This window comes from Meles meles, chromosome 11 (assembly GCF_922984935.1).
Source record: "Meles meles chromosome 11, mMelMel3.1 paternal haplotype, whole genome shotgun sequence".
NCBI classification, from domain to species: domain Eukaryota; kingdom Metazoa; phylum Chordata; class Mammalia; order Carnivora; family Mustelidae; genus Meles; species Meles meles.
The window spans coordinates 66,648,469-66,675,061 of NC_060076.1; the positions used below are offsets into that span (position 1 = coordinate 66,648,469).

Below are 26,593 nucleotides of genomic sequence, written 5' to 3' on the forward strand. Positions count from 1 at the left end.
CAAGGGAGAGTCCTTGCTGTTTTCTGACTTCCCAGCAAATACTTTAAGGTTAGTAAATGGGTTGAATTTACTTATGATCTATGCACCTTTCAAACTGATAGTTTTGCACTGGAGTCCTGGTTGAGTGAGTCTGTGCAGGAGGACTTTAAGAGCAGGTTTTCTGTTCCCTGCATTTTTTTTTTTTTTAAGTTTTTCTGAATGTAATCCTCATTGATTTTCAAAGCCCAGTGTTTTTGCAGTTTTTTCCTCTTGTGTAGGATCTGAGTTGGTGTGCCTTATGTGGCACAAACTTGAATCCCTTGCTCCTCAGGGGAAAGTTCCGTGTTGTTGCTATCCTTCCCAGTTGTGAGTGGCTGTGGCTGGGAGGTGATTGTTTCCTGGTGAGTCTGTTCTCTGCCTCTCTTTCTGTCTCAGTGCTGTCCTTTTATCCTTTGTTATGGAGGCTCTGTTCATTCGTTTTTCAAATTCCTTTCAGAGGGAATTATTCCATATGCAAGTAGAGTTTTGTTGTGTCCATAGGGGGAGGTATGTTCAGGATCTCGCTACACTGATATCTTCAACCCAATTGTAGAAACTGTACTTTTTAGATTGGAAATCTGTGTACATAGGTAGTTTCTTTATTACCTGAGTTGGCAGAACATCTTTTTATAAAGAGCCTAAGAAATTTCTCCTCTGAAAGAGTGTCAGGAACAATTGTTCTTCTTTACAGTTGATTTCTGTTTAGCTTTTGGCCAAACTGATTCATGATTTGCCTGCCAGTTTGGGTTTGGCCATGAAAACATGCAGAGCTAGTTGGTGCCATTTTGTGTGCTAACCTCTGTTTCTTCCCATGCTTCTGTAATAGTTTACCACAAGCTGAATGGTATAAAAGAGCATAAATTTCCTGTGTTACACTGTTGAAGGGCCCAATTCTGGAGTTAGTTTCTCTAGGATAAAATAAAGGAGTGCCAAGGCTGATTACTTCTGGATACTTTAGGGGAGAATCTTTTTTCTTGCCTTTTCCAGCATCTAGAGGCTGCCCTCATTCCTTAGCTCTTGGCTTATTTCCTTCCCTTATAAGGACTCTTGTGATTACATTGGGCCACCTGGGTAATACAGAATAATGTCCCCTTCTCAAGATCCTTGACTTATCACCTCTGCAAAGTCTCTTTTGCCATGTAAGATAACATATTCCACAGGTTCTGGGATATCGGACATTTTGTTTTTTTTTCATCCATTTGCCTTAGGTTGTATTTTACAGGGCCTAATTGAATGAGTAAAGGTTAACCACCTTAAATATTCTTGGAGCAGGTTGGAGGTGTTACAAAAAAATCAATACAATAAAAGCAAGCATAATTAAGAAAATAATGGAGTTGGGGAACAGCTCTGGATTGCAGGTTTTCCCATCTGACTTTGGAATTTAAAGAATATTCAGGATTAGTTTCAGTTCTTACTTTTTCCAGTGCAAAATTTGGTGATCTTGAGGATTTTGTATAAATTTTGGAAAGTTATGATTCAGCTTATTTTAGGGTAAGCCCAGGGTTTTACCTGAGGGAATTAACCAAGTCCCTATATTCAGCCTTCAGTGGTCATAGAACACCCAGTTTTGCTTGTCCTAGATGTATAATTCTAGTACAGTTTGTGATTGCCTCAGACATTGCCTAAAATTCTTTGAATCTAATACCAAACTTGACTCTCCTGCTTTCGGAGAGACTTAGAGTAAAGGAAAAACCACCTCTTTCTGTGACTTCACTATAGATCCTTAATGCATTAAAAGTAAAATTAATTCTTTAGGGCATTGTTTCTGAAACTGCTATTCTACATTATACTCTTTCATAGTTTCTTTTCTTTTCTTTCTTTTAGAGAGAGAGAATGAGCATGCATGTTGAGGGGAGGTACACAGGGAGGGAGAGAAAATCCCAAGCTGTCTCTGCACCCAGCATGAAGCCCGACTTGGGGCCCAATCCCAGCACCCTGACATCATGAAATCAAGAGTCAGATGCTCAACTGACTGAGCCACCCAGGTGCCCCTCATAGTTTCTTTTTCAATGGCTTTATTGAGATAGAATTCATATACCATAAATTCCTCCATTTCAGTTGTACATTTCATTGTAGTTTAGTACATTCATAAAGTTGGACAACCATCACCACAGCCCAATTGTAGAACTTTTTCATCATTCCAGAAAGAAACCCCATACCTATTAGTAGTCACTCTCATGTTTCTATCTGAGCTTTTTCATTTATCAGTTGATGGACATTGGATTGTTTCTGCTTTTTGGCTATTAAAAACAGTGCTATGAACATTTGTGTACGTGTTTTTATATGAATATGTGTTCTCAGTTCTGTTGAGTATATACTGTAGTAGAATTTCTGGGTCATGTAGTAACTCTATAACCTTTTGAGGAACTGCCAGAATTTTCCAAAGCGATTACATCATTTCTCATTCCTATCAGCATTGTATGGTTGTTTTGATTTATCTACATCCTCATCAACACTTGTTATTATCTGACTGTTTGATTCTAACCATGACTAATGGTTGTGAAGTGGTGTCACTTCACGTAATAATATCAAGTGATATTATTATGGTTAATAATATCTAGCATCTTTTCGTGCGCTTGTTGGCCATTTGTATATCTTTTTTTAGGGAAATGTTCCATAGAACATACTATGGTGGGTGAAGTGTTCTAGAGATGTCTTTCAGGTTTAGTTGGTTATTTAAGTTTTCTATTTCCTTGATCTTCTGTCTAGTTTATCTGTTTATTACTGAATGTGAGGTTTTGAGGTTTTTTTGACATTAAGGTCTCTATTTCTCCCTTCATTTCTGTCAATTTTTGCTTCATGTACTTTGGTGCTCTGTTAGCTGCACATTTTTATAATTATTATATCTTTCTCATGGATTGACCCTTTTATCATTATAAAATACCCTCCATTATCTCTAGTAACATTTTTTGTTTTTAAGTCTGTTCTCTGGGGCACCTAGCTGCCTCAGTCAGTAGAACATGTGACTCTTGATCTCAGGGTTGTAAGTTCAAACCCCACATTGGGTGCAGAGGTTACTTAAAAAAATAAAAGCTAAAAAAAGTCTGTTTTCTCTAGTATTAGTATAGTCGTGCCACCTTTCTTGTTTTTGCATGTGTTCATGATACATCTTTTTCTGTCTTTTTATTTCCATTTCTATTTGTATCTTTGAATCTAAAGTATATTTTCCGTATAAGTATAAATATAAATTTATTACATTTTTAAATACAGTCTGATAATCTCAGCCTTTTGATTGGGTTGTTTATTCCACTCACATTTAGTGATGTTATCCATATACTCATTGACTTTGAACTACATGGGTCCACTTATAGGTAGGATTTTTTTTTTATAAATACAGTAGAGTACTATAGATGTATTTTCTCTTCCTTTATGATTTTCTTAATAACCTATTTTCCTAGCTTACCTATTATAGGAATACAGTATATAATATATAAAACATACAAAATATGTGTTAATCAACTGTTTATGTTATCTATAAGGGTTTTGGACAAAAGTAGGCTATTAGTACTTTAGTCTTTTGGGGGTCAAAAGTTATACATAGATTTTCAACTGCATGTGGTACCCCCCCCTCCCCATATTGTTCAAGGGTCAACCATAATTAGATTTATTTTTGACACATTTACTTTTTATTTATTTACTTTTATTCTTTGTATTGTCTTTTATGTTTCTTTTTTATAGAATTTTTTTTTGCCTTAAGTGAACATTTAAAAATTTATCCTTTTCATTTCTTTAATGATGCTTTCACTATACTTTTAGAGTATTTTTATTAGTGGTTCTATAGGGCTTACCATATATATATTAATGTATCAGAATCAGCTTCAGATTTATACCAGATTAATTGCAGTGGTATATAGAAACATTAATTCTTTATAGCTCTATTGCCCTCTCCTCCCCACTTTTTGTAGTATACATATTGCACTTTTAATGTTACAGATCCAAAAATGTATTGTTATAGATACTCCTTTACCATATGTAGTAATTTCCTTGACCTAATACAACTTTGCTCCCACATACCTCATTTGCATTGGTAATTGACAAATATATCACATATATCTTACATATTTGTATGTTATAGTCCTAATGACATGTTATGTATGTAGTATTTCATACAGTTGATATTTGTCAGTTATGATAGGCAAGAAGAATATGCATTTATAATGACTTCTACTGATGTTCTTTGTTTTTTATGTAGATTCGAATTACCTTCTGTGGTTACTTGCTTTCAGTCTTAAGAACTTATTTTCATATTTTTTGTAAAGTGGGTCTTCTAAGGAGCAAGTTATCACAGTTCTTGTTTACCTGGGAAATTTATGATTTCATCTTCAGTTTTGAAAGATAACTTTGCTGGATATGAGATTCTTGGTTAACAGAGTTTCCTTTGAGCACTTTGAATGTGTTACCCACTCTCTTTTGGTCTCTGTTGTTTCTGCTGAGAAGTCTGCTGTAGTCGATCTTGGATTTTTTTTTTCCAATAAACTTGAGAAAGTTTAACCATTATTTCTTGAATGACTTTTTGTTGTTGCTGTTCCTATCTATCCTCTCCTTCTGGTACTCTCATTACAAGTACGTTGGTGCAATTAATGATGTCCCATATTTCTGTGAGGCTTTCTTCATTTTTCCGCATTCTTTTTTCTTTCTGATATCTCTCTTGATCTCTGTCTTTCTTGAAGTTTGCTTATTCTTTCTTCTGTCAGTTCAAATCTATTAAAGCACCCTAGTGAGATTTTTTTCTCTTTTTTTCTGTTGTACTTTTCAACTCCAGAATTTCCATTTGGTTCTTTTTAATAATTTCACTTTATTGATATTCTCTATGTGATACAGTATTATCATCATACCTTCCTTTACTTCTTTAATTATAGATTTCTGTATTTGTGAGAATATGTTCATAATTGTTATTTTAAAATATTTTTCTGATAAATTCAACATCTGATTGTTCTCACAGGTAGTTTCTGTTGCTTGCTTTTCCCCCCTGGTAAATGGGTTGTACTTTCTTATTTATGGGCTTCCTCATGTTTTTTTGTTGTTATTGTTGGAAATTTGGACATTTCATATAATACACTGTAGCAGCCTTGGGCACTGGTTGTCCTCTACTGCCCCCTTTCAGGCCTTGGTATATTATTTGCTTGTTTATTTCTCTATTAACTGACCAGTCTGTTTCCCTTCCAACAGTATTACGCTTCTGTTGTTGCTCCTCGGAAGCTTTGCATATGCCCATAATTACCTTGGGATGACAGTGATACTGGTAGGGTTTTTCTCAGCTCTCTCTCTGATCGTACCCAACTGTTGAGCTCCATTGATTGCAGGATAATTACTCTATTGTTTTTAATAATGCTCTGAGATAGAAATTGCTCTGTGAATGAATCTAGTCAAATTATGTCTTCTTTGAAGGAATTACTTCTGAGGTCAGTGTTTGATATTTGTTCAACCCCAGGAGCACTTCTCCTCTCAACCGATTCCCAGTTCTCTCTTGCAGACAGCTGGCCTGCAGTTTAGCATGTATCTTGAATCTCCTCCCTGTTGCCTTTCACCACAGTCTTCACTGTTCTTTTTTTTTTTTTTTTAAAGATTTTATTTATTTATTTGACACAGAGAGATCACAAGTAGGCAGAGAGACAGGCAGAGAGAGGAGGAAGCAGGGTCCCCAAGGAGCAGAGAGCCTGATGCGGGGCTCGATCCCAGGACCCTGAGATCATGACCTGAGCCGAAGGCAGCGGCTTAATCCACTGAGCCACCCAGGCGCCCCAGTCTTCACTGTTCTTGAGAGCACACTAGGCTTGAACTTCTCCACACTTTGTTACAAATGAAGAAAGTTTCTTTGGGTAGAGGTTCGAAGCTATCTGTTATGGCCTGCTTTCCCCTTCTGGCAAAGTCTTTGAGTCAGGGCTCTGGAGCTGGGATGGTGACAATGAAAAGCTTGCTTCCCTTTGAGTGGCATTCTTACTGTAGTTGGGGAATGCTTGGTGGAGGTGCAGCAGCCCGAGGTCTACTCAGCTGCCACTCCTGGTGTGGAACCACTGTGGCAGGAATGTTCAGGGCCTCATTATTCTTTTTTTTTTTTTTTTTTTTTTAAGATTTTATTCATTTATTCGGCAGAGAGAGATCACAAGTAGGCAGAGAGAGAGAGAGAGAGAGGGAAGCAGGCTCCCTGCTGAGCAGAGAGCCTGATGCTGAGCAGAGAGCCTGATGTGGGGCTCGATCCCAGGACCCTGAGATCGTGACCTGAGCCGAAGGCAGCGGCTTAACCCACTGAGCCACCCAGGCGCCCCGGGCCTCATTATTCTTGATGTGACACACTCAAGTTAGAGCTATCATTCCACAGTGGGGTCTGGGTGGAAGAAGGGAGCCTCCACCTGTCAGTCATACTCCTTTGCAACTTAGCCTCAGCAACTGGCAGCTGGAGGCAGTCCTGCTTCTCCTGGGAAGAATGCCCCTCTGGTTAGTAGCTGGAGGCAGAGGGAGCTATTCTGGCTTTTGCAATGTGGAGTACTCTTGCTCAGCTGAGAGGAGCGAGGTAGGGGAGTGTTCTTGGTTCAAGTGCCACACACTCTTTCTTACAAATTTGCATAGGTTTTCTTGAATAGGTATTTTTTTCATTTGCTGTTTACCTTTGAGACCATTTCTAGAAGCTTTAAATAGTTGTTGTTTTAATAATTTTCACCAGTTTTGCATGACAGAATTAAGTGTGGACTAGTTTATTCTCAAAACTTAATTTTAATTACCAAATGTTACAATTGTGCTTTTTAAGCTAGTGGACATTTGTCGAGATCTTTCCTCACAGTTAGTAGGCAAAATAAGTCATACAGTTTCTTTGAGTTATTTGTTTTTTTTTGAAATCCCACCCAAGTGGATGTAGTTAAACCTTTTGAATATTGCCAGACCAAATACAGTTCTTGGGGCATAACAAGGAATGAGCAGTGGTACTTTATTTATTTAAAGATTGAGGCTAGGTACATACATACATAATCATGTTGTTACTTAAGATTACCTTGCCCCTAAATGAGTCGTCGTGAATATGATGCAGGGAGGGTAAGAGAAAGACCGGCTCCCTGTGACAGGAAGAGGAGCATCTGTTAGAGGAAAGGTTTAAGGAAAAGTCAGCTTACGGAATTAATAATGCCAGAGGCCATGTGGTACTTTTAGAATATCCTGTAGTCTAAGTCAAGATGAGAACTTCTGTACGAACAAACAAACCTAGCAACAACAACAAGAAAAACCCTTCATATGTTAGATGTGAGAGATGGCCTCTATGAAATTTTTAGTTGACATTGGAAATGCATATTATCTTAAGGGGAGCGTTAGGGGAAGAAGCAATAAAAGCTTTTGTATTTAATTTCCTGGTGGTTGAGGAGTTCACATACTAGACTTGGAAGCAGATAATACCTCGTAGTGCAACCAACAGGAATTACCCTGTTGGATAAACCAAGCATCTGGTTGTATGAAATTGGAGATCAGAGAACTGATTAATTTTATTATATAGGGTGTGAGGGCTGTGGCTGCTGCCAGATGTAGTTGAGATCCGTTCTTGCTTTTCTCACTCTCCTGATGTTTCTGTTCTTTATGTCCACAGTCTGGAGTAGTTTTGATTCTTATGGGTCCAAAGTTGCTTATGCCACCATGGCCTCTTTAAATAACGTTTTTTTTTCTTTCAGTGGGGGTGGGTGGGCCTGGATTTACAGCCAAATTGAGCAGGAAACACAGAGTTCCTGTATATCCCATTTCCCCTCAGTTGTACAACTTCTTCCACTATTGACATCCTATACCAAGAGTAGTACATTTGTTACAGCTGATGAACGTACATTGACAAATCATAATCATTCAGTTATGTCATTTGCCTTAAGGTTCAGTCTTGAGGTGGTACCTCTGTGGGTTTAGACAAATGTATAATGACAGTATCTACCATTATATTATCACACAGACTGGTTTCACTGTCCTAAAAATCCTCTGTACTCTGCCTTTTCATCTTCCACTCCTCAATCTCTGTGAGACTTTTTCTTTTATTTTTAAAATTACTTAAGGAATCAGTTCTAATTCCACTCCTTACTGAACTGTTGAAATACATGTACTTTGACTATAACATAGTTCAGAAAATTTTTACTTATGTAAGGACTACTGATACCTTCCTTTTATTCCTTTCTTCCCTTTCTTCTATTATGACATGTCAGAGACCATACTGTGTGAAAGAGATATTCTTTTATTTCTTGAGATTTCCTTGTTGATCTGCTAATTGGAGATAACTTCTGGACAAATGAAAAATCTGATAATACAACCCTAAGTTGTAAGGTTTTTGCTTTAGCCCCATAGAGGTAGAAGAAAATTTAAAAATGGTTTCTATTCTCGGGCCCCTGGGTGGCTCAGGAATTGAGGCCCGTTTTCCCGTCTCTCTCTGCCTGCCTCTGCCTACTTGTGATTTCTCTCTCTGCCAAATAAATAAATAAATAATTCTTTAAAAACCATGTTTATTATTCTCTGTTTAGAGGTTATGGTCACTTCTTGCACAGATCTCAAATACAGAAATGACATGTTCTTGCTGTGTAGCCTTACTGAACACAGCTTTATAATTCTTGGGTGCCTTAATGCACATGCTGATCAATTTCTCCTTCCTGCACCCCTTTTGGAAGAATCTTCCCAGACTTTACTACCCATTTGATCACCAATCTTTGCAGGATGAGCAACTGATCTAGTAGAAACCAGTCTAGAGACTTGATTGGCTGAATTGAGCCCATTGGATTCTTCTTCCCTGGGAATGGGGACCTTGAGGTACTGAGTTAATTAGATGATGATTAATGCTTGGAGTGAAAGATCATCTTGAGTTGTGACCAGGTTCTGAACTATCCCATGTTCTACAGCTGAGATACAGTGCCAGTAGTCAAATAGATTCTTATAGAATTAAAAATCTTGAAGACTCTGGGTTGATAGACACAGAAAGAGGGAAAACCAAGGTTTGATTATCAGTGCAAAATAAATGTATGTGGGTAGTCTTTTGGTATTGTTTCCTTTACCTACTGGCATTTATTAACTCATTCAGCACCCTTCCCTTTTCTAGGCTAAAGAATGCCTATGTCATTTCATCTTTTCTCAAAAGAGTAAAAATTTCTGCTGTTTTTCCCCTCTTTCATTATCACATTTTTCTTCAATTTCTTTATATAACCTCAAGTAGAATACTGAAGTAGGTGCTAGGAGACCTGGATTCTGTTCTTGCTGAGATTCTAACCAAATGGCTAGTCTAAGGAAGGTACGTCATCCCTCTGCCACCCTACTACCTCTTCTATGAAGTGAAAGCGTTCCCTGGATCGTTGAGATGTCTGCCTATAATTCCTGTCTCCCTAAAGGAGACATTTACAGGCTGTGGGGTCTTAGGACGTAGATGTATATTTTGGGGGCCACATTAGGCTACTACAAATGAGATGGCATATTTGAAGCAATTTTTAAACATTTTTGTTCCATAGGATATTCTTAAAAAGAAACTGCCATTCTTTATTTGAAGCTATGTTAAAATACTAGCTGATAGTGATTTACTTAGTGTGCTGTAGCCTGAAAAGGTTGTACAGTGACAGGGGAAAAAAAGCAATCATTTTCCAAAGTGGTGCATCTTTTTAAGAGGTCTTATGGCAAGAAGCCATCACTTGAACTCTGTTTGCCTTCCACACTTCATCCTAAAGCTGGCTTCTTTGTGTTGTGAATTGGTTTCCAGCAGCAACTAGAGCTCTTGTTTCCTTCTTTGTTTCTGGTGGGGAACCTTTTTCCAGTAGCTCTTCTGTGAGAAGGTAGAGTACTTTAGCATGGATGAGGGAGTAGCATTTTGGCCAAATAATTTTTGGTTGTTGGAGACTTTCGTGTGCTTATAGGATGTGTAGTGGCATCGCTGGCCTCTCTCTACTGGATGCAAATAGTACTGTCTTCCGCAGTCATGACAACCAAAAATGTCTTCCAACAATGTCATAGGTCCCCTGTGTGTCAAGATTGTTCCTGATTAAGAACCACTGCTCTGACCCAATCAGAGCCCATTTTTCTTTCACCAGAATCTGCTGGCTAGGAAACTTCAAGTCTTGTTAGGAAGGAAGAAGGTAGAAAAATGGGTGCTGAAGAGATAACTGCAAATATCTACTACACCTGAAATTCTAATAAGTACCCAAAAAAGGGTCAAACCTGGCAGGCTTGCTAAATTTTTTCTAGATCCCTGTTAGTATATTCTAACATTATGATCTTTTATATTAGAAAAGTAAAACCCAATATTACACTTCTGTAAAAAAAAAAAAAATTCCATGGGGCTACGAATCCCGGGTTGTTTTTTCTGCTTAAGAAATGTCAAAGAGCTGCTCTTTCAGCTTAGGATTTTTGTCCCTGCATAACTTCATTCTTTTTCAACAAGTCTCTTCCCTGAGGTTTTCACATTCAGTGGGATTTACCCTCCCTGTGACACTGTGTCTCTTGCCCCTTGCCATGTGGCATTAGCAAACACACAATGTAGTACAGACTGCATTTAGCATTGCCATTTATGCACTACAGAACTGAGATTGGAATTTTTCTAAGTGGTCATTTTTTTCCCTTGTGAAGTAATTGATAGAGAATGCGGGCACATTTTGTTTTGAAGTTTCTCTGATTTACAAATGAACAGATCTGTACTTTGATAAGCATCACATGACTGGTGTTTTGGGGGATATGTGTTATTTCTTTCTTGACTGTGCTGCATGGAAGATCCTTTCTCTATTTTCATGCGAGTGCTCTGACCATAAGGGAAAGCCTGACTAGTACTGGATGAGAGGGGATGCAACATGATTGGGAATAAACACAAGATGCTGCTTTTCTATCACAACTGAAGCATAGTAGTGTTACACATACAGTGGCTCATAAATAGAGTGCCCCCAGCAGACCAATAAAATGTAATAAAGCTAAGTGACATACAGGCTAGAATTTATATGAATTGTTCAAGTGAGTAAGTCTGTGTTGGGGTTTTTGTCACTGGCAATACGTTGGTGCTTCATTCACACAAGCCATGAAGGGCTCTAGAAAGAACTCTGTTTTTGTCCTGGCTTTAGTTGTATTCTGTATGTATACAGCATAGGAGAAACAACCCACTCTGTCTTGTTACTTATCCCATAAATTATCCTTCCCTACTGACCATTTTCTGTTTTGCTAACAGATCATTTGACCTCCAGCTTTGCTGGTATAGAACCTTTATGTTCATCTTAAATTCCTTCAGGGTGGGCGTGGGGGACTATATTATAATCATCTTTAAGTGAGTTGAAAAGCATAATTCCCCAGTCGGGCTTATGAAAGACTTGAAGACTTGACTGAGTGACTCTTTGTATATCCTTCCCAGACCTGTTAGAACTCCTACAGCTTCTCCCCTTGAGTTTTCTCAGCCCCTTCAAAAACAGGTAGGTGAGGGGCGCTTGGGTGGCTCAGTGGGTTAAAGCCTCTGCCTTAGGCTCAGGTCATAATCCCAGGGTTCTGGGATTGAGCCCCACATCGGTCTCTTTGCTCAGCGGGAAGCCTGTTTCCTCCTCTTTCTCTCTCTGCCTGCCTCTCTGCCTACTTGTGACTTCTATCTGTCAAATAAATAAATAAAAATCTTTTTTTTTCCATTTTATTTATTTTTTCAGCGTAACAGTATTAAATAAAAATCTTAAAAAAAAACAGGTAGGTGAAGAAATCTACAAGTTAACAGTATTCACTAAGATAACTGAAGCTGCATAGGAGGGAAGAGGACATTGTACTAGCAAGATTCGGTTTGCTGTGGTTATTAAAGCAAAAATGGGGGGAATAAGGAGAAGGTATGCTGTTTCTTTTTCAGGAGATCTTAGCAAGGGCCTAGTTTTAAAAGAGAAAGAGACAGCTAGTTCAAATGATTTGAAGTCCATTCCTCCACAGTCATATTTTTTGAAGCCAGGGTAAACAGTTGGGTAGAAGTAGGTGTATATAGCCCTTTTTTAACAAATGGACTAATTTCTCCCTTGAAACTAATTCAGTAGGGGGTGCTCTTGTGCCGTAATATAGCATAGTCTTTAGAGAGGTTCTGAGACCACAGTGGGTGTCCGTATTGGTGTTGTGGGTCACAGCCAGGTGCATCAGTTGGATAGCAACATATGGGTGTTTTTGGTGAGAGGGTTTTGTTTTGTTCTGGAAATGAGGTAAATTCATGTCTCCACCTTCTCTAAAGCTACCTGAGTTCTGCTTTCCAGGGGAACCTAACTGAGAGGTTTACTAAGCTTTTAAAAAATTTCATGGCTTGGTGCCCATGGGTGGCTTAGTCAGTTAACCATCCAACTCTTGGTTTCGTTTCAGGGCCTGAGCTCGTGGGTCGTGAGATCCAGCCTACTTCAGGCTCCCCACTCAGTATGAGTCCAATTGGATACTCTCTCCCTCTGCCCTTTCCCCGACTTGTGCTCGTTCTTTCTTTCTCTCTCAAATAAAATCTTCTTAAAATTTTTTTTGGCTCCAGTTTTTATCTAAACAGTTGTGATGTGTTGTATGTTACCAGTTTTCTATGACCATTCTTTTTTTATTTTTTTAAGATTTTGTTTACTTACTTTTGAGAGTGAGAGCACGCGCATGAGCTCACAAGCCGGGGGGAGGGGCAAAGGGAGCAGGGAGCCTGATGGGGGGCTGATCCCAGGACCCTGAGATTGTGATCTGAGCTGAAGGCACACACTCAAGCAACTGAGCCACCCAGGTTCCCCATGACCATTCTTTTTTTTTTTTTTTTTTTTTTTATTATAAATCATCAATGAACCTCTCAATTCCAGATAACTCAAGCTATCATTCTGCTTTCTTTATGTTTGCCTTTCCTTTAGCTTCAGAGAAGATGGAGGAGAATAAAATTAATACATGGGAGGGAAACTGAAAAATGATGAAGGAACATTCAATGAAGAACATTGAATTCAAGCAGTGATGGTAATAACTACAGCTCACAGTGAACGTGGTTGGCATCAGCCCTTTGCCTCACTTCTTTTGCTGCATATCGAGTTCTTTGGTTCAGAGTTGGTTGCGATATTATGATCATGAACAAGGCATCCAGTAAAGTCCACGTTTGGTGCTGCTGGCAGAAGTATAGTGGGCAAGAAGAGAAATTTAAATCCAGACCGAGTATTCATTCCAAACAGGACAAATTTCTTTTTGCCAGAAGTTGCCAAAAACATTTAGGGGTCTGTTTTCTCAGGAAGTTTCTCTGCAGTGAAAGACAGTTGGTTCACCTTGTATTTACCAGCTGCTAAGGAAGGGGCAAGTGCTTGCTGGACTCCGTGTCAGCTGGGTATTCCTGTTGTTATCTGCTTGTTTTTTAAACTTAATCTTTCTTAGTATTCAGAATATACTCCTCCCCCCGCACAGGGTTGAACTCATGATCCCGAACTCAAGACCTTAGCTGAGATCTAGAGTTGGATGCTTGATTGAGCTACCCAGGCGCCCCCAGAATGTACTTTTAATCTGAGAACTCAAGAATTGAATGTTCTTAGCTTTTATCTCTAAATGTTTCTTCTTTTCCATTTTCTTTGCTTTCTTTTGCTGTGATACCTCCTAGATGTTTGTGAAGCTGTCGCTCATTTTTCTTACATGCTTTTCTTTCTTTCTTTTTTTTTTTCTGGGTTACATTCTGAGTGAATTCTTTATTAATATTATCTTCAAGTTTACCAGTTCTTTCTTCAGTTCTGTCCAGTCCAAAGTGTCTTGTGTGCTGAGTTTTAAACTTTAATGACTATATTCTTCATCCACATAATTTCTTTTTTTTTTTTTTTTTTAAGATTTTATTTATTTATTTGTCAGAGAGAGCGAGAGCGAGCACAGGCAGACAGAGTGGCAGGCAGAGACAGAGAGAGAAGCAGGCTCCCTGTCAAGCACGGAGCCCGATGTGGGACTCGATCCCAGGACGCTGGGATCATGACTTGAGCCGAAGGTAGCCGCTTAACCAACTGAGCCACCCAGGCGTCCCTCATCCACATAATTTCTGATTAACCATCTCTTGTTTTACTTCTGCCCTTTTGTTTTATAATTTTTAATTCTTTTTCAATTAGCTTTTTAAAAGCATCTCTTGGGGCGCCTGGGTGGCTCAGTGGGTTAAAGCCTCTGCCTTTCGCTCAGGTCATGATCCCAGGGTCCTGGGATCGAGCCCCGCATCGGGCTCTCTGCTTGGCAGGGAGCCTGCTTCCTCCTCTCTCTCTCTCTGCCTGCCTCTCTCCCTACTTGTGATGTCTCTCTGTCAAATAAATAAATAAAATCTTTAAAAAAAAAAATAAAAATAAAAGCATCTCAAAGTTGCTCATTTTGTTGGACTGTTTCATAATATTAATTTCATCTGAAGTGAATTAGTGGTCTGATGACTGATTCTGTTCATCCAGTGCCTTTATTGGCATTGGATTTCTTCAAGTACTTTAGAACTTTGGTTGAATGGCATGTTTTAAATGAGATCTATTTTGTATTATTTTCATTCATTTTTTCATTTTCCACCTCTCTTCCTCTCTGCTCCTTCTTGTTAGCTATTTTAGAGTTGTCTTGTGTGGCTTCCATGGAACCTCAGTCTAGAACCACAGTGGTAGTATATACTTGGGCAATCATAGGCTGTCCTAGTGAGTTACTGACCACTGGCTGGCCCGTGTCCTCCTTCCTCCCTGTGCCCCAGCTCTGTATGGCTCAAGGAGCTTCCAGCCTTTTTTTTTTTTTAGGAATGGGAGGCCTCCTCCAGTTACCATGTTGACTCTGCTGTTACACAGTGATGCTAGGTCTGACTCTGTCTTTTGTGAACTATGTTTAGCCTCAAAACTTTGTAGGACTGATACTTCCAGCTTCGGTTCCTGGATCCTGAACTTTGGAGTTGAGGGCCTCCCTCTTTGAGTTTCTGCCCCATATCTGTTTCACAGAAATGTTTATATTATTTTTGAGCTTGTCTACATCTTTTTGGTTTTCTCTTCTTATGTTTCCCTCTCATTGCTGTATGTTTGGAGTAGAGAGGTTCCATCAAAGTGAATTTACTGTGCCATCTTAACTGGAAGTCATGTGGACTGGGGGTTTAAAGGAAATAAAGTGAGATATTTGGTTTTACATAGTACTAAACGCTAACCACAAAAATGCTTTTTTGTGTGAGTTCACTGACCCGTAGCATACAGTTATTTAAGCTCTTCCTTCAGAGGCTTGTAGCCCCAAGAAGATGAGTGGGATTAAGCAGGTGGGATTTATTAGGATTCCATGGTTCCCTACAAGGATTTCACCTTTTATTTTTCATTTTGATGGTAATTTAAAAATTTACTTGTTTTCCAAACACCTAAATGCCCACAATTCTAACTAAATAGTGTCTTAAGATGTCAGTGCCTGCAGTTATGTTCGTATTGGTGTCAAGTAGCACTACTTTTAGATCTTGAGAAATGAACAGAGGTGAGAAAGTAAATCATGTATTTGAGCTCAGTGAGAAATTGCTGTTTCACCGTAGTTTAAAAAGAGAAAAGGGTGAATTTAGCCATTGCCATGCATGGTAACAAATGACAGAAGCTGCTGCTAGCTATTGGTAGCCAGTAACAGATTTACATGACCAGTCCAAGTAAGATTTAGTAACCTTTGTCTTGATCACACCGAATTCATTTTGTCAATTGAAATTTTATTCAGTTTTTTGATTTGTTGGTATTTGTGCATGTCAGGTTTTGTAGGTGAATAAGAGTTATAAGCATAATAGTTTTACTGGTTTTATACTTGTATTTAACAGGTAAAAATGGTTTTAGATGGCTCTGAGAACACTCTGCAGTTTTTTCTTCGAGTTTGAGAAACATGGATCAAAGGGTAGCATAACTTTTCCTGTGCAGTGTAGTAGCACCCTGTGGGGTTTTTTGTTTGTTAATTTTAATGTTTTTGCCTGGCTCACTCCTGCTCATACTTCATGTTTTTTCTCAGCATAAGCATCCTTTCTCTCTGGAAGTGTCTGACACCCCCGTGCTGGGTGAGGTACCCCCTTCTTAGTGCTCCCTACAGCACCTTCTGTTTTCTTTTTCCCAGCCCTTCCCACAAGGGATTGTGTTTTTTCTGTTTATAGATCCAGATTTTCTCAATAGCCACAGGTTGCTTGAGAGCAAGAACACACTGCCATCTTTTTACTTGTAGTGTTCTTGAGAGTTTCTGTCATAAAGTGTAGACTCCCTACACTTTTTTTTGTGTGGGATTTTTTTTTTGTTTTTGTTTACTTAGTAGTAAATTATGAGTAGAACCAAGGGTGGAAAGAGGCAGAAATAACTTGGAGCCAAATCAGCAGTGACAAAGGTAAGATTACTAATATTTTAGTATCTAATGTGCTCCTCAGGCCATTTTTCAAACTTCTGGTCTCATCAAATGTCATAGTCTAAGAAAATTAAGAAGAATGCAAGGAAAGTAAGTAACCACTATTTCTAGCAGAATTTATGTAGGAAGACTGGTTTTTGTTTGTTTGTTTTTTTTTTTTTTTTCCATTTTATTTATTTTTTCAGCGTAACAGTATTCATTCTTTTTGCACAACACCCAGTGCTCCATGCAAAACGTGCCCTCCCCATTACCCACCACCTGTTCCCCCAACCTCCCACCCCTGACCCTTCAAAACCCTCAGGTTGCCCCAACCTCCCACCCCTGACCCTTCAAAACCCTCAGGTTGTTTTTCAGAGTCCATAGTCTCTTATGGTTCGCCTCGCCTCCCCAATGTCCATAGCCTGCTCCCCCTCTCTCAATCCCACCTCCCCCCAGCAACCCCCAGTTTGTTTTGTGAGATTAAGAGTCATTTATGGTTTGTTTGTTTTTGTTTTTGTTTTGTTTTTGAGCCCAATGGTTGTTCTTTGGTGCTCTGATGGAGACCAAGGTCAGGGGGCTTGGCCTTGGTAGCTCCCAAAACAAGCACTATCACAAAGGGATGCTTCTCCTTGGAAGTTGGTCCAGAGAGCAGCACTTTTCTTCACACACCTGGGGACATAGACTGGAGAATGGAGTTCCATAAATCCTTAGGCAGAGTTATCTGCTAGATTAAATTTCCTTAATTCTTTCAAAGTCATCTGAAAAGTGTGTTCACTGTGCTCCCGGATTGCAGTTACTTCTGATTCCTTAGATCTAGATTTTGTTTACAATTGAGGTTTGTTTGAAATTATCTGCAAATTTCATGTCTGGCTTTTGATTAGACTATCTCCAAGGAGAAGCTCAACAGAGAAAAAGGCAGCTCCTCCTAGTGGAACTTTTTTTAAAACCTCATTGTTTTTAGAGGGGGAGATACCATTTCTTTCTTAAGCACTTTATGTGGAAACAAGAATATTTTATTGTGACTTTTGTGACTCACAAACACAGGGGCAAATTGGCCAGTCTTATTTAAAATAATGAAGCAAAGAAACGTTACTTTTTAGTAAATTAAAGAAAATGGCATCAGACTTTCAGTAAGGCTGAGGAGGTGTGTTGTCAACCTTAAGCGTAGGTGGATATACATTTCTTAATTTTATTTTTGATTATATTCCTAGAGTTTTAGATTTTCTCTCTCTCTGTCTCTCTCTCTCTCACTCACTCTTTTTAGGTAGGCTCCGCACCCAGTGTGGGGCTTGAACTCACAGCCCTGTGATTAAGAGGCACATGCTCTACTGACTGAGCCAGTCAGTATTCTTAAATATTTTCTGATAAGGCCATTGTGCCCCTAGTTGATGACATTGATTGGAGGCTAGGTATTTAATTTATCTTTTTCTTCTTTCATAGGGAGTGTTTCATAGCGTTCTGCCTTTAAATCTCTGGTGCTTATTTCATGGGAGAAGTGCCTTCAGTTGATTCATGCTCAAGGGAAATGAAAAAAAAATAGTACTTTTTATCAGGCTGGCACTTTGGTAATGGGCCGTATCTGGCATGTATAGACTTAACCTCTCCTACCTCTAGCCTAGAGATGGAATAGACCAAAGGAAGGCAATTTCTAACTTCCTGGGTCCCTGACAGCCATGATACATAGCCAGTTTGAGACTATGAAGTTTTTAAGGAACTTTGAAATGTTGACAGTCTGGGAGCTGCATGGGCTTCTGTCAACACAAAATCTTCTCAGATTTTATCTATCTAGTTTCTCCTCTACAACAGCTTTAGTGGACTTGTTTATTTATGTATCACAGATTTGTTCAATAAATCTTTATTGAGTTTCTGTGTGCCAGCAACCGTGCACAGCATTTGTGTCCTAATGTGCTTAGCAAACTTGGTCCTAAGGATATGTGCCAGCTAGGATGGGTTTGACTGCAGGTAACAGAAAACCTAATAAAAGGTGTCTTAATCCCAAAGGAAAATTCAAAGTAGATTGGCTACTTAATTGCTTCAGCTGTGTTAGTGAGAGGACCCAGGTCCATCTTTCTGCTCTGCTCTTTATAGATTGTTGGCCAGTCCCCTCAGGCGTATTTACTGCTGGATCCCAGGGCAACTGCCACCATCCTAAGTGTCACATGAAGACTATAATATCTAATATGAAAAAATGTGAATTTATTTTAGATTGAGAAAGACTCTGTCAGAAACCTTTCAGCTGAAGCTCAGTTGTCATTGTCCCAAGTAGAGAAACATTGGCCATTCCTACAGTTAGTAGGGGGGAGGTGGAAATACTGTGACTGGTCTATATCAGCCATTCTCAAAATGTGACTCAAGAACCCTTGGGTATCCCTGATTCCCTCTCACAAGGATCAGAAGGCAAAACTATTTTCAGAATAATGCTAAGACATCATTTACATCATCCACTCTTATTTTCTCCCTAATCTACAGTGGAGTCAAAGATTACATGATGTATGATGGTATCATTGCTCTGGCAGCTAATGAAATGTGTGTATATATATTTTTGGATCTTACATTTTTTTCAGGTTTAATTTCTAATGTGGTAAATGTATGTATAACCCACATAAACAAGATCTCTCAGTAATGTCCTCAGCAATGTTTAAGAATAAAGGAGTCCAAAAATGTTTCCTATTTCTTGGTCTCCATTAATCAACACCTTGCCCATGGCATTGAGGCACATCCCACCTTCCTCAAGACTCATGGCTGTGAGATTCCTGGATGAACTGATTTTGTTAACAGAGAAGCAACAGAAGAGTTATAACTGTCAGGTAGACCACTCGCAATGTAGGTAGAACTGTTCTGATGAGGGGTCCTTGGAGAGGAGAACATGGCAGGGACATAGTGTGTACTCTAGGCTCTATCTTTGCTTTGACCAGAGCCACACTCAAATCTGTCCTTTTTTCTTTTTCTTTTTCTTTTTTTTAATTGTAGTACAGTGGATATAAACACAATTACCATTTTAACTATTTTTTAAATGTACAGTTCAGCAGCATTGATTATATTTATGGTGTTATACAACCTTCACCACCATCCCTCTCCAGATCTTTTTCATCTTCCCAAACTTTAACACTGTATCCATTAAATAATAATTTTCCACCTAGTCCCTGACAACTGCTATTCTGTTTTCTGTTTTTATGAGTTTGACTACTCTGGGTATCTCCTGTAAGTGAAATGATATAAAACTTGTCCTTTTGTGTCTGGCTTGTTTATCTTAGCATAATCTTTTCAAGGCTCGTCCATGTATGTATTGGAATTTCCTTCCTTTTAAGACTGAATAATATTCCATTGTATGTATATACCTATTTTGTATATTTATTCATCTCTCGATGAATGTTTGTATTATTGCCACCCTTTGGTATTGCAAATAATGCTGTTATCAACATGGGTGTACAAATACCCATTTGTGCTCTTAACTTTGAATTCTTTTGTGTATATATGTAGAAGTGGAATTGCTGGGTCATATGGTAATTCATTGTTTAATTTTTTAGGATCCACCGTACTGTTTTCCACAGCAGCTATGCTATTTAGTATTCCTACCAACAATGCACAAGGGTTCCAGTTTTTCTGTATCTTCACAAACTCTTGCTATTTTTTGTGTTTTTAAATAATAGTCACCCTCATGGATGTAAAGTAGTATGTCCTTGTAGTTTTGATTTGCATTTCTTTAATGATGATGTTATGTAATGTAATGTTGAGCAGCTTTTCATGTGTTTATTGGCCGTTTGTGTATCTTTGAGAGAGATCTATTCAAGTTCTTTGTCCATTTTTTAAAAACTGGGGTCCTTCCTTCCATTCTGTCATTGAGTTATGGGAGTTCTTAATATATTTGGGCTACTAATCCCTTATTTGATACATGATTTGCACAGGTCTGTCCCTTGTACGTGTTGAACTTTTACACAAGGTTTCATTTCATTAAACAATTTTTTAAAAACTTTGAAGTTCTATATCACTGTTGTGATCATTGTCACTTTGGTGACTTCATCCTAGATGTTTACCCACTGCACTGATTTAGAAGATACAGATGGTAGGAACTTGGTAATTACTCAGTGCTCACAATTAAATTATAATAACTACTTTTGAATTTCTCACATTGTTCAAAATGTAGCCCTGGCTGCTCTTACTTGCATACTTGGCTTTATATATTACCAACTGTTTGCCATGAAAGAAAACAATAATGATTAAAATGAAGTGATTCTTAAAATATTTTTCCTTTACATCTGTGCCAGTTGTAGCCTTTAAGAGGACTTTAAAGGTACCAGATTCCTCATCATATCTGAGTAAGGATTCTTTTTAAGATTTTTTTTTTAAAGATTTATTTATTTGACAGAGAGAGATCAAGAGTAAGCAGAGAGGCAGGCAGAGAGAGGAGGAAGCAGGCCCCCTGCTGAGCAGAGAGCCCGGTGCGGTGCGGAGCTCGATCCCAGGACCCCGAGATCATGACCTGAGCTGAAGGCAGAGGCTTAACCCACAGAGCCACCCAGGTGCCCCTCTTTTTAGATTTTTCATAAAATCTAAAATCAGTTGAGTTCTGAGTTGTCTCTAGATTGGACAGCCCTTTTGAGATAGCGAGTTGCCTTTCAACAGCAGTACTAATGGAGGATCAGAAAATTGCAGGTTAAATTATAGAAGGGATTTTCTGTCCTGAAACTTTGTAGAATAAGAGAGGATAATAATGTCACATAATGTTAAATGAGAGGCTGGAATTGCTGGCTCATGCCATTCCTGATCCCTCCCAGTGCTACGGTAGATGGAACATCTTGTGTGCTCCTGCCTGGGCCTGCAGGGTTTACTTTTTAAAGTCAGGGCTGTTTAAATACTCAGGTATCAGCATGGAACTTTGGGAACCCACCTTGCTTTCTGAAAGATAATTTTTTTTTCCCCTTGTTTTTTTTTTTTTTTAATTTTTTTTTATTTCTTATTTTTTTTATAAACATACAATGTATTTTTTTCCCCAGGGGTACAGATCTGTGAATCGCCAGGTTTACACACTTCACAGCACTCACCATAGCACATACCCTCCCCAATGTCCATAACCCCCCTCCCCCTCTCCCAACCCCCCTCCCCCCAGCAACCCTCAGTTTGTTTTGTGAGATTAAGAGTCACTTATGGTTTGTCTCCCTCCCAATCCCATCTTGTTTCATTTATTCTTCTCCTATCCGCCTAACCCCCATGTTGCATCTCCACGTCCTCATATCAGGGAGATCATATGATAGTTGTCTTTCTCCAATTCTGAAAGATAATTTGAGAACCACTGGTCTGGGGGCTGTCCCTTGCCAGGCTTTTAACACTTGATATTTAAATTAAGGGAAATGGCTTTGTTTTTTAATAAATAAATGAGTTAATTTAATTAATTTAAATTTAATTAATTTTAATTTTAATTTTAATTAATTTAAAGGATACTTTGCCCCAGCCTGTCACCTACTTGTTTCTTTCTTCTTCATCATCGTTCTTCAGGCATTGCTTAAGTGTTGTGATACTTACTTCTCATGAATGGTGTTTGGTAAAATCCATATTCTTTGTGAAGCACATTTCCATTAAGTTTTTGAATATATCCTTTTCCCAAAGAACAGAAATCACCAAAATGGGGAACATTTTAGCACTGAAGCATTACCTCTTTTTTACTTGCTGTATTTTGAATCCAGGCCGTGTTGTCTTGGTAGCTAACACCCTGAACCCTCAGGGATAGTGGTGTATCTTTGTGCCATGGTGATCTGAGTTAATACAATAGTACTTTGCAAGTAGCAGAGTAACTTTCAAGTGGTTTTAAATGAGAGAGGAGGGGGAGGCAGTGATCCAAAGCGGACACTACTTTTAAAAAAGATTATTTATCTATTTGAGAGAGAGCAAGAATGCAAGTGCAGGGGGGTTGGAACGGGGGTGGTGGGCAGAGAGAGAGAGAAGCAGGCTTTTTGCTGAACAGGGAGCCTAATAGGCTCGATTCAAGGATTCTGGGATCATGACCTGAGCTGAAGTCAGACATTTAACCAACTGAGCCATCCAGTCACCCCTAGAGCTGACACCATTTTGAACCAGCCCTGTTTCAATATCTGATGTTTGCTGGCTCTGATGGCTGGATTTCCTCGCTACTTTATCCCTCTTACTTCTGCCTCCTTCCTCTGTAGGATCTTCTCTGATAGCAAGAAGCAGAGACATGAAAAGTACATGGGGATCCTTTACTAGATAGTTGATTGCATTTGGGTGTCTAAGCTCTCTGTGCTCATAAGACATTTCTTTAGTCTCTTCTATATGGCTATTTCTGAAGTCATTTTATTTTCCCCTGGAAATATATAGTGAGGGGACTAAGAACTTTTGTTGTTTTTAGTCTGTGTATGTGGAGAAGGCGAAATCATGGTTTTGATTCCTTAGGACAGGGTAAATGTGCCAAAAGAGAAATAAGAAATGGAAAATGAGGATGTCCTTCCAACTTTCCATGCCATTTGCTTTTGCCACATAAACATATACAGTTTGTGTACAAAATTCTTGTTAAAATCCCGAGTTAATGTCATTGACATCCACCTTTCTTTTATGCTTTTAAAAGATGCTAAACATTATTTCTTCAGTTGCTCCAATGAATTGAATATAGGCATAGACATCCATGTGAGGGCATGCACACTAAGCAGACTCATAAGGAAGTCAAAGATTTATGTTTGGGGCAAGATCAAGAATTTGGTATCAATCAAAAGATGTAAATTCATATCTCAGTTGTCTAGTAAGTGCGCAGATTAACTGGGATATAAAAATTAATGCATTTGTGAAAAAAGTTGAAATTACTGTGAAACTGAAGAATCCTCTCTTTTATGAGGCCTGCATTTTGTTTTAACTGCATGGACACGACCTCATTTTGTCTGGTTGAGCATGGACCTCTCACTGGTTACTCTTCCCTGAGTGATGAATTGGATGTCTCTTCCATCTTATGACAATAGCCTTCTTAGGGCAAAGCAGTAGCCACATAGCTACGGGGAAGTGGGGGCAGGTAGAGAAAGCTGTGGATTTTCTCTTCCTGAGAGCCAAGACTGGGAAAGTGGAGTCATTATTTGAGGATGGGAAGGAGAAAGAAAACAAGCATTAAGATTTTATCTCTGGCCAATTCTGACAGTTGTAATATTTTCAGAGAACTCAGCTAGAAAATATAAAATACTTATAGATTCTTTCAATAATTAAAAATTTTTATTGTATTCACATACTTTAATGATTAGGAACTATAAGCTATAACATTTTTTCTTTTTTTCCTTTGGGGTAATATCTGGATGGTAAATGTATATTTAGAAGTTGAAGCTTTTGGGGGGGGTAGTGGAAAGTAACACATAGAGGAAAGCACATAAACATGACTCATGGTTTTATAAATTATTAAAATGTTAATGTACATGTTACTGGCATCCAGGTCAAGAAATAGAATATTGCCAGCATCGTGATTGCCATTGTACTTCTTTTCTTCCTCTAATGGTAATAGGATTCCTGACTTTTCAGAGTAACCACTACAGTTTAGTTTTACCTGATTTTGAACTTTGTGTAAATGAATCATATCTTATATATTCTTATGGGTTGCTTTCTTTTTCTCAATATTATGATTGAAAATTCATCTCTATGCCTGTAGTGGTAGATCCCACATTTTCATTGCTGTATAGTATTGCTTTGTATGACTATATCACATTTAATTTATTCATTCTACTCTTGACTGGCATTTGGGTTCTTTTCAGTTTGGGTCTATTATGAACAGTGCTGCTTGTAATTTGTGCATTTTTGCATGATTATGATTTACTGAGAGGGATGTGTGAAAATTCCCAGTATAATTGGAATTGATTGTTTCTTTTTGCAATTAGGTCAGTTTCTGTGTTATATTTTGAGCTTTATAGTTTTTTTTTCATTTCCGTATTATTGGAGTGTACAAATTTAGAAATGTTTAATCTTCCTGGTGAATTGAACACTTTGTCATTATTAAGTGACCCTCTTTACCTCTGGTAATGCTTTTTGTCCCAAAGTGTATTTGAGTTGGTACAGTTTATTGGATTCCTTTGGTTAGGTTTGTCTGGTTTTTCTTTCCCTATTCTTTTAACCTCTCTGAATCACCATATCTTTATGTTTTAGATGTGTCTTTTGTAGCAACGTATTTTTTTTTAATTAAAAACTGATAGCGTTATCTACAATAGTCAAATTACGGAAACAGCCCATGTCCATCAATTGATGAATGGATAAAGAAGATGTGGGGTATGCATACACACACACACACGAATATTACTCAGCCATGAAAATGAATGAACTTTTGCCATTTGTGACAGCATGGATGGAGCAAGAGAGTACTATGTTAAGTAAATGATGAAACTGATGAACTATATTAGTCAGAGAAAGATAAATACCATATGATTTCACTTGTATGTGGAATTTAGGAAACAAAACAATGAGCAAAGGGGGGAAAAAAGAGAGAGGAAGAGGCCAAACCAAGAAACAGACTCTTAATTACAGAGAACAAACTGATGGTTATTAGAGGGGAAGAGGAATGGGTGAAATAGGTGATGGGGATTAAGGACTGCACTTGTGATGGGCACCAGGTGATGTACAGATGTATTGAGTCATGATATTGTACACCTGAAAGTATTATCACACTGTATGTTAACTAACTGGAATTTAAATAAATGGATTTCCTCAGAAATTTAAACCATTAGTATATCGTATAATTACTGATATATTTGAGTTTAAATCTACCATCTCACTCTGCTTTTTTTTTATCTTGTCCATTCTATATTCCTTTTTCTCTCCATTCTTCCCCTTTTGGGTTTTTTTTTTTTAATTGTAAATTTTTCTCTTCTGATAACTTGGAAATTATATACTACCTGTTGATATTCTATTAGTGGATATCTAGAAATTATAGTGTGCATTCTTGAATTATTGAAACCTAATGTTAACACTTTTATCTTCATTTTCCTGGAAAATATGCAACTTTAGAACTCTTTAACTATTTTTCTCCAGGCTTGTATACTGTTGTTTTTATATATCTTAATTTCTATATATATACTTAAAACTTCAATGATATTATTCTTATTTTATATCATAAATGTTAAATTTTTCCATATATCTACCATTTTTGTTGTTATTTCTTCTCATGCCTCCAGAATTCTGTCTGGGATCATTTTTCATCTAAGAGCAGGCTTATTGGTGGCAGATTCTCTGATGTGTCAGATGTTTTATTTCACTTTATCTTAAATATTTTAGTTGGGTATAGTATTCTGGGTTGGCCTTTTTTTCCCCTCACTTTTATTGTATTGGAGGTATGTTTTCTGGCTATCTTGCTGTATTTTTTTGTATCTTATCTATTCTCCTGTACTTTCCATTGTTTTTTATATTCCATGTTGAATTCTGTGTAGTTTCTTCTTCTATATATTCCAAGTTCTTTAATTTCTGTTTTCAATTGAGTCTGATCAGCTATTGAACCCATCTGTTGAATTCTTAGTTTCAATTAGTTTTGTTTTGTCTTGTTTTTTCAGTTTTAGAATTTCTACTGTATTCTTTTACTTATTTTTTCATTTGTCCATTGTTTTGGAGTTTTTCTTCATGTGTTCTTTTCTTCCTGTGTGCTTGATTGTCTTTCATTATATAATTTTTGTTGTATATGAAAAATTATTTTTTAATAATAGTTAGATGTTATTTTCCTTCAAAGAGGTGTTTTGTTTGTGTCTTCCAGGCACCTGGAAAAGGTTTTAACCTTTGCGTTTCAACTGCATCTTCAGGATCAGAAATGCATCCCTAGGCCTGTGTAACCCATGTGCTAAGATCTTTCTCTATAATTTAACACTGTTTTTCTGATTCCTTGATGATTTTTAAATTATGTTTTTGTATTGCATGTAGCCTTACAGAATAATGCTTAGCAGGTAGGTTGGTCTCAACTGTATAGTCTACCATTATCTGACGTAGGACTGAAATAGGATGCAATTTTAATTAAGTATGTTTACACTAAATATATTCTGTACTGTACTTTTGTACTTCTGTTTACCTCACCTGTCTTGGAACTTATGATAGACTTTTACTTCCAGCTATTTACAGTGCCAAGAAGAGCCAGATAAAACATCTTTTGAAGCCATTGGAAAACTGCAGATACTTGGTACTCAAGGGGTTAACACTGGCATGAAAGGAAGTGCAGAGTTCTGAACAGATTCTTTAGCAGCTTTTACCCTAGGGGCATTGCCATTTCTTGAGAAGCTGGGAGAGACCAAGAACCTGCAGGAGGGGGGTCAGGGAAGTTAACAGTGCTTTTGGCAATTTCACGGGGTTAGAGAGTCGTAATGTTGGATTGCCATTGGAAAAGATTGTT

At 38.0% G+C, this 26,593-nt stretch overlaps 1 protein-coding gene across 3 annotated transcripts in view; it reads left to right on the forward strand.

Annotated features, from left to right (window-relative positions):
- FANCC (FA complementation group C) overlaps positions 1-26,593 on the forward strand; it is a 283,214-nt gene that overhangs the window by 59,995 nt on the left and 196,626 nt on the right. The window contains exon 2 of one of the 3 annotated variants that reach the window (XM_046023918.1): positions 25,967-26,054. The exons of the other annotated variants lie outside the window; for them this stretch is intronic. The gene's annotated coding sequence lies outside the window, so the exon portion shown is untranslated. The remainder of the gene's footprint in view (positions 1-25,966; positions 26,055-26,593) is intronic. 3 annotated transcript variants of the gene reach the window in all.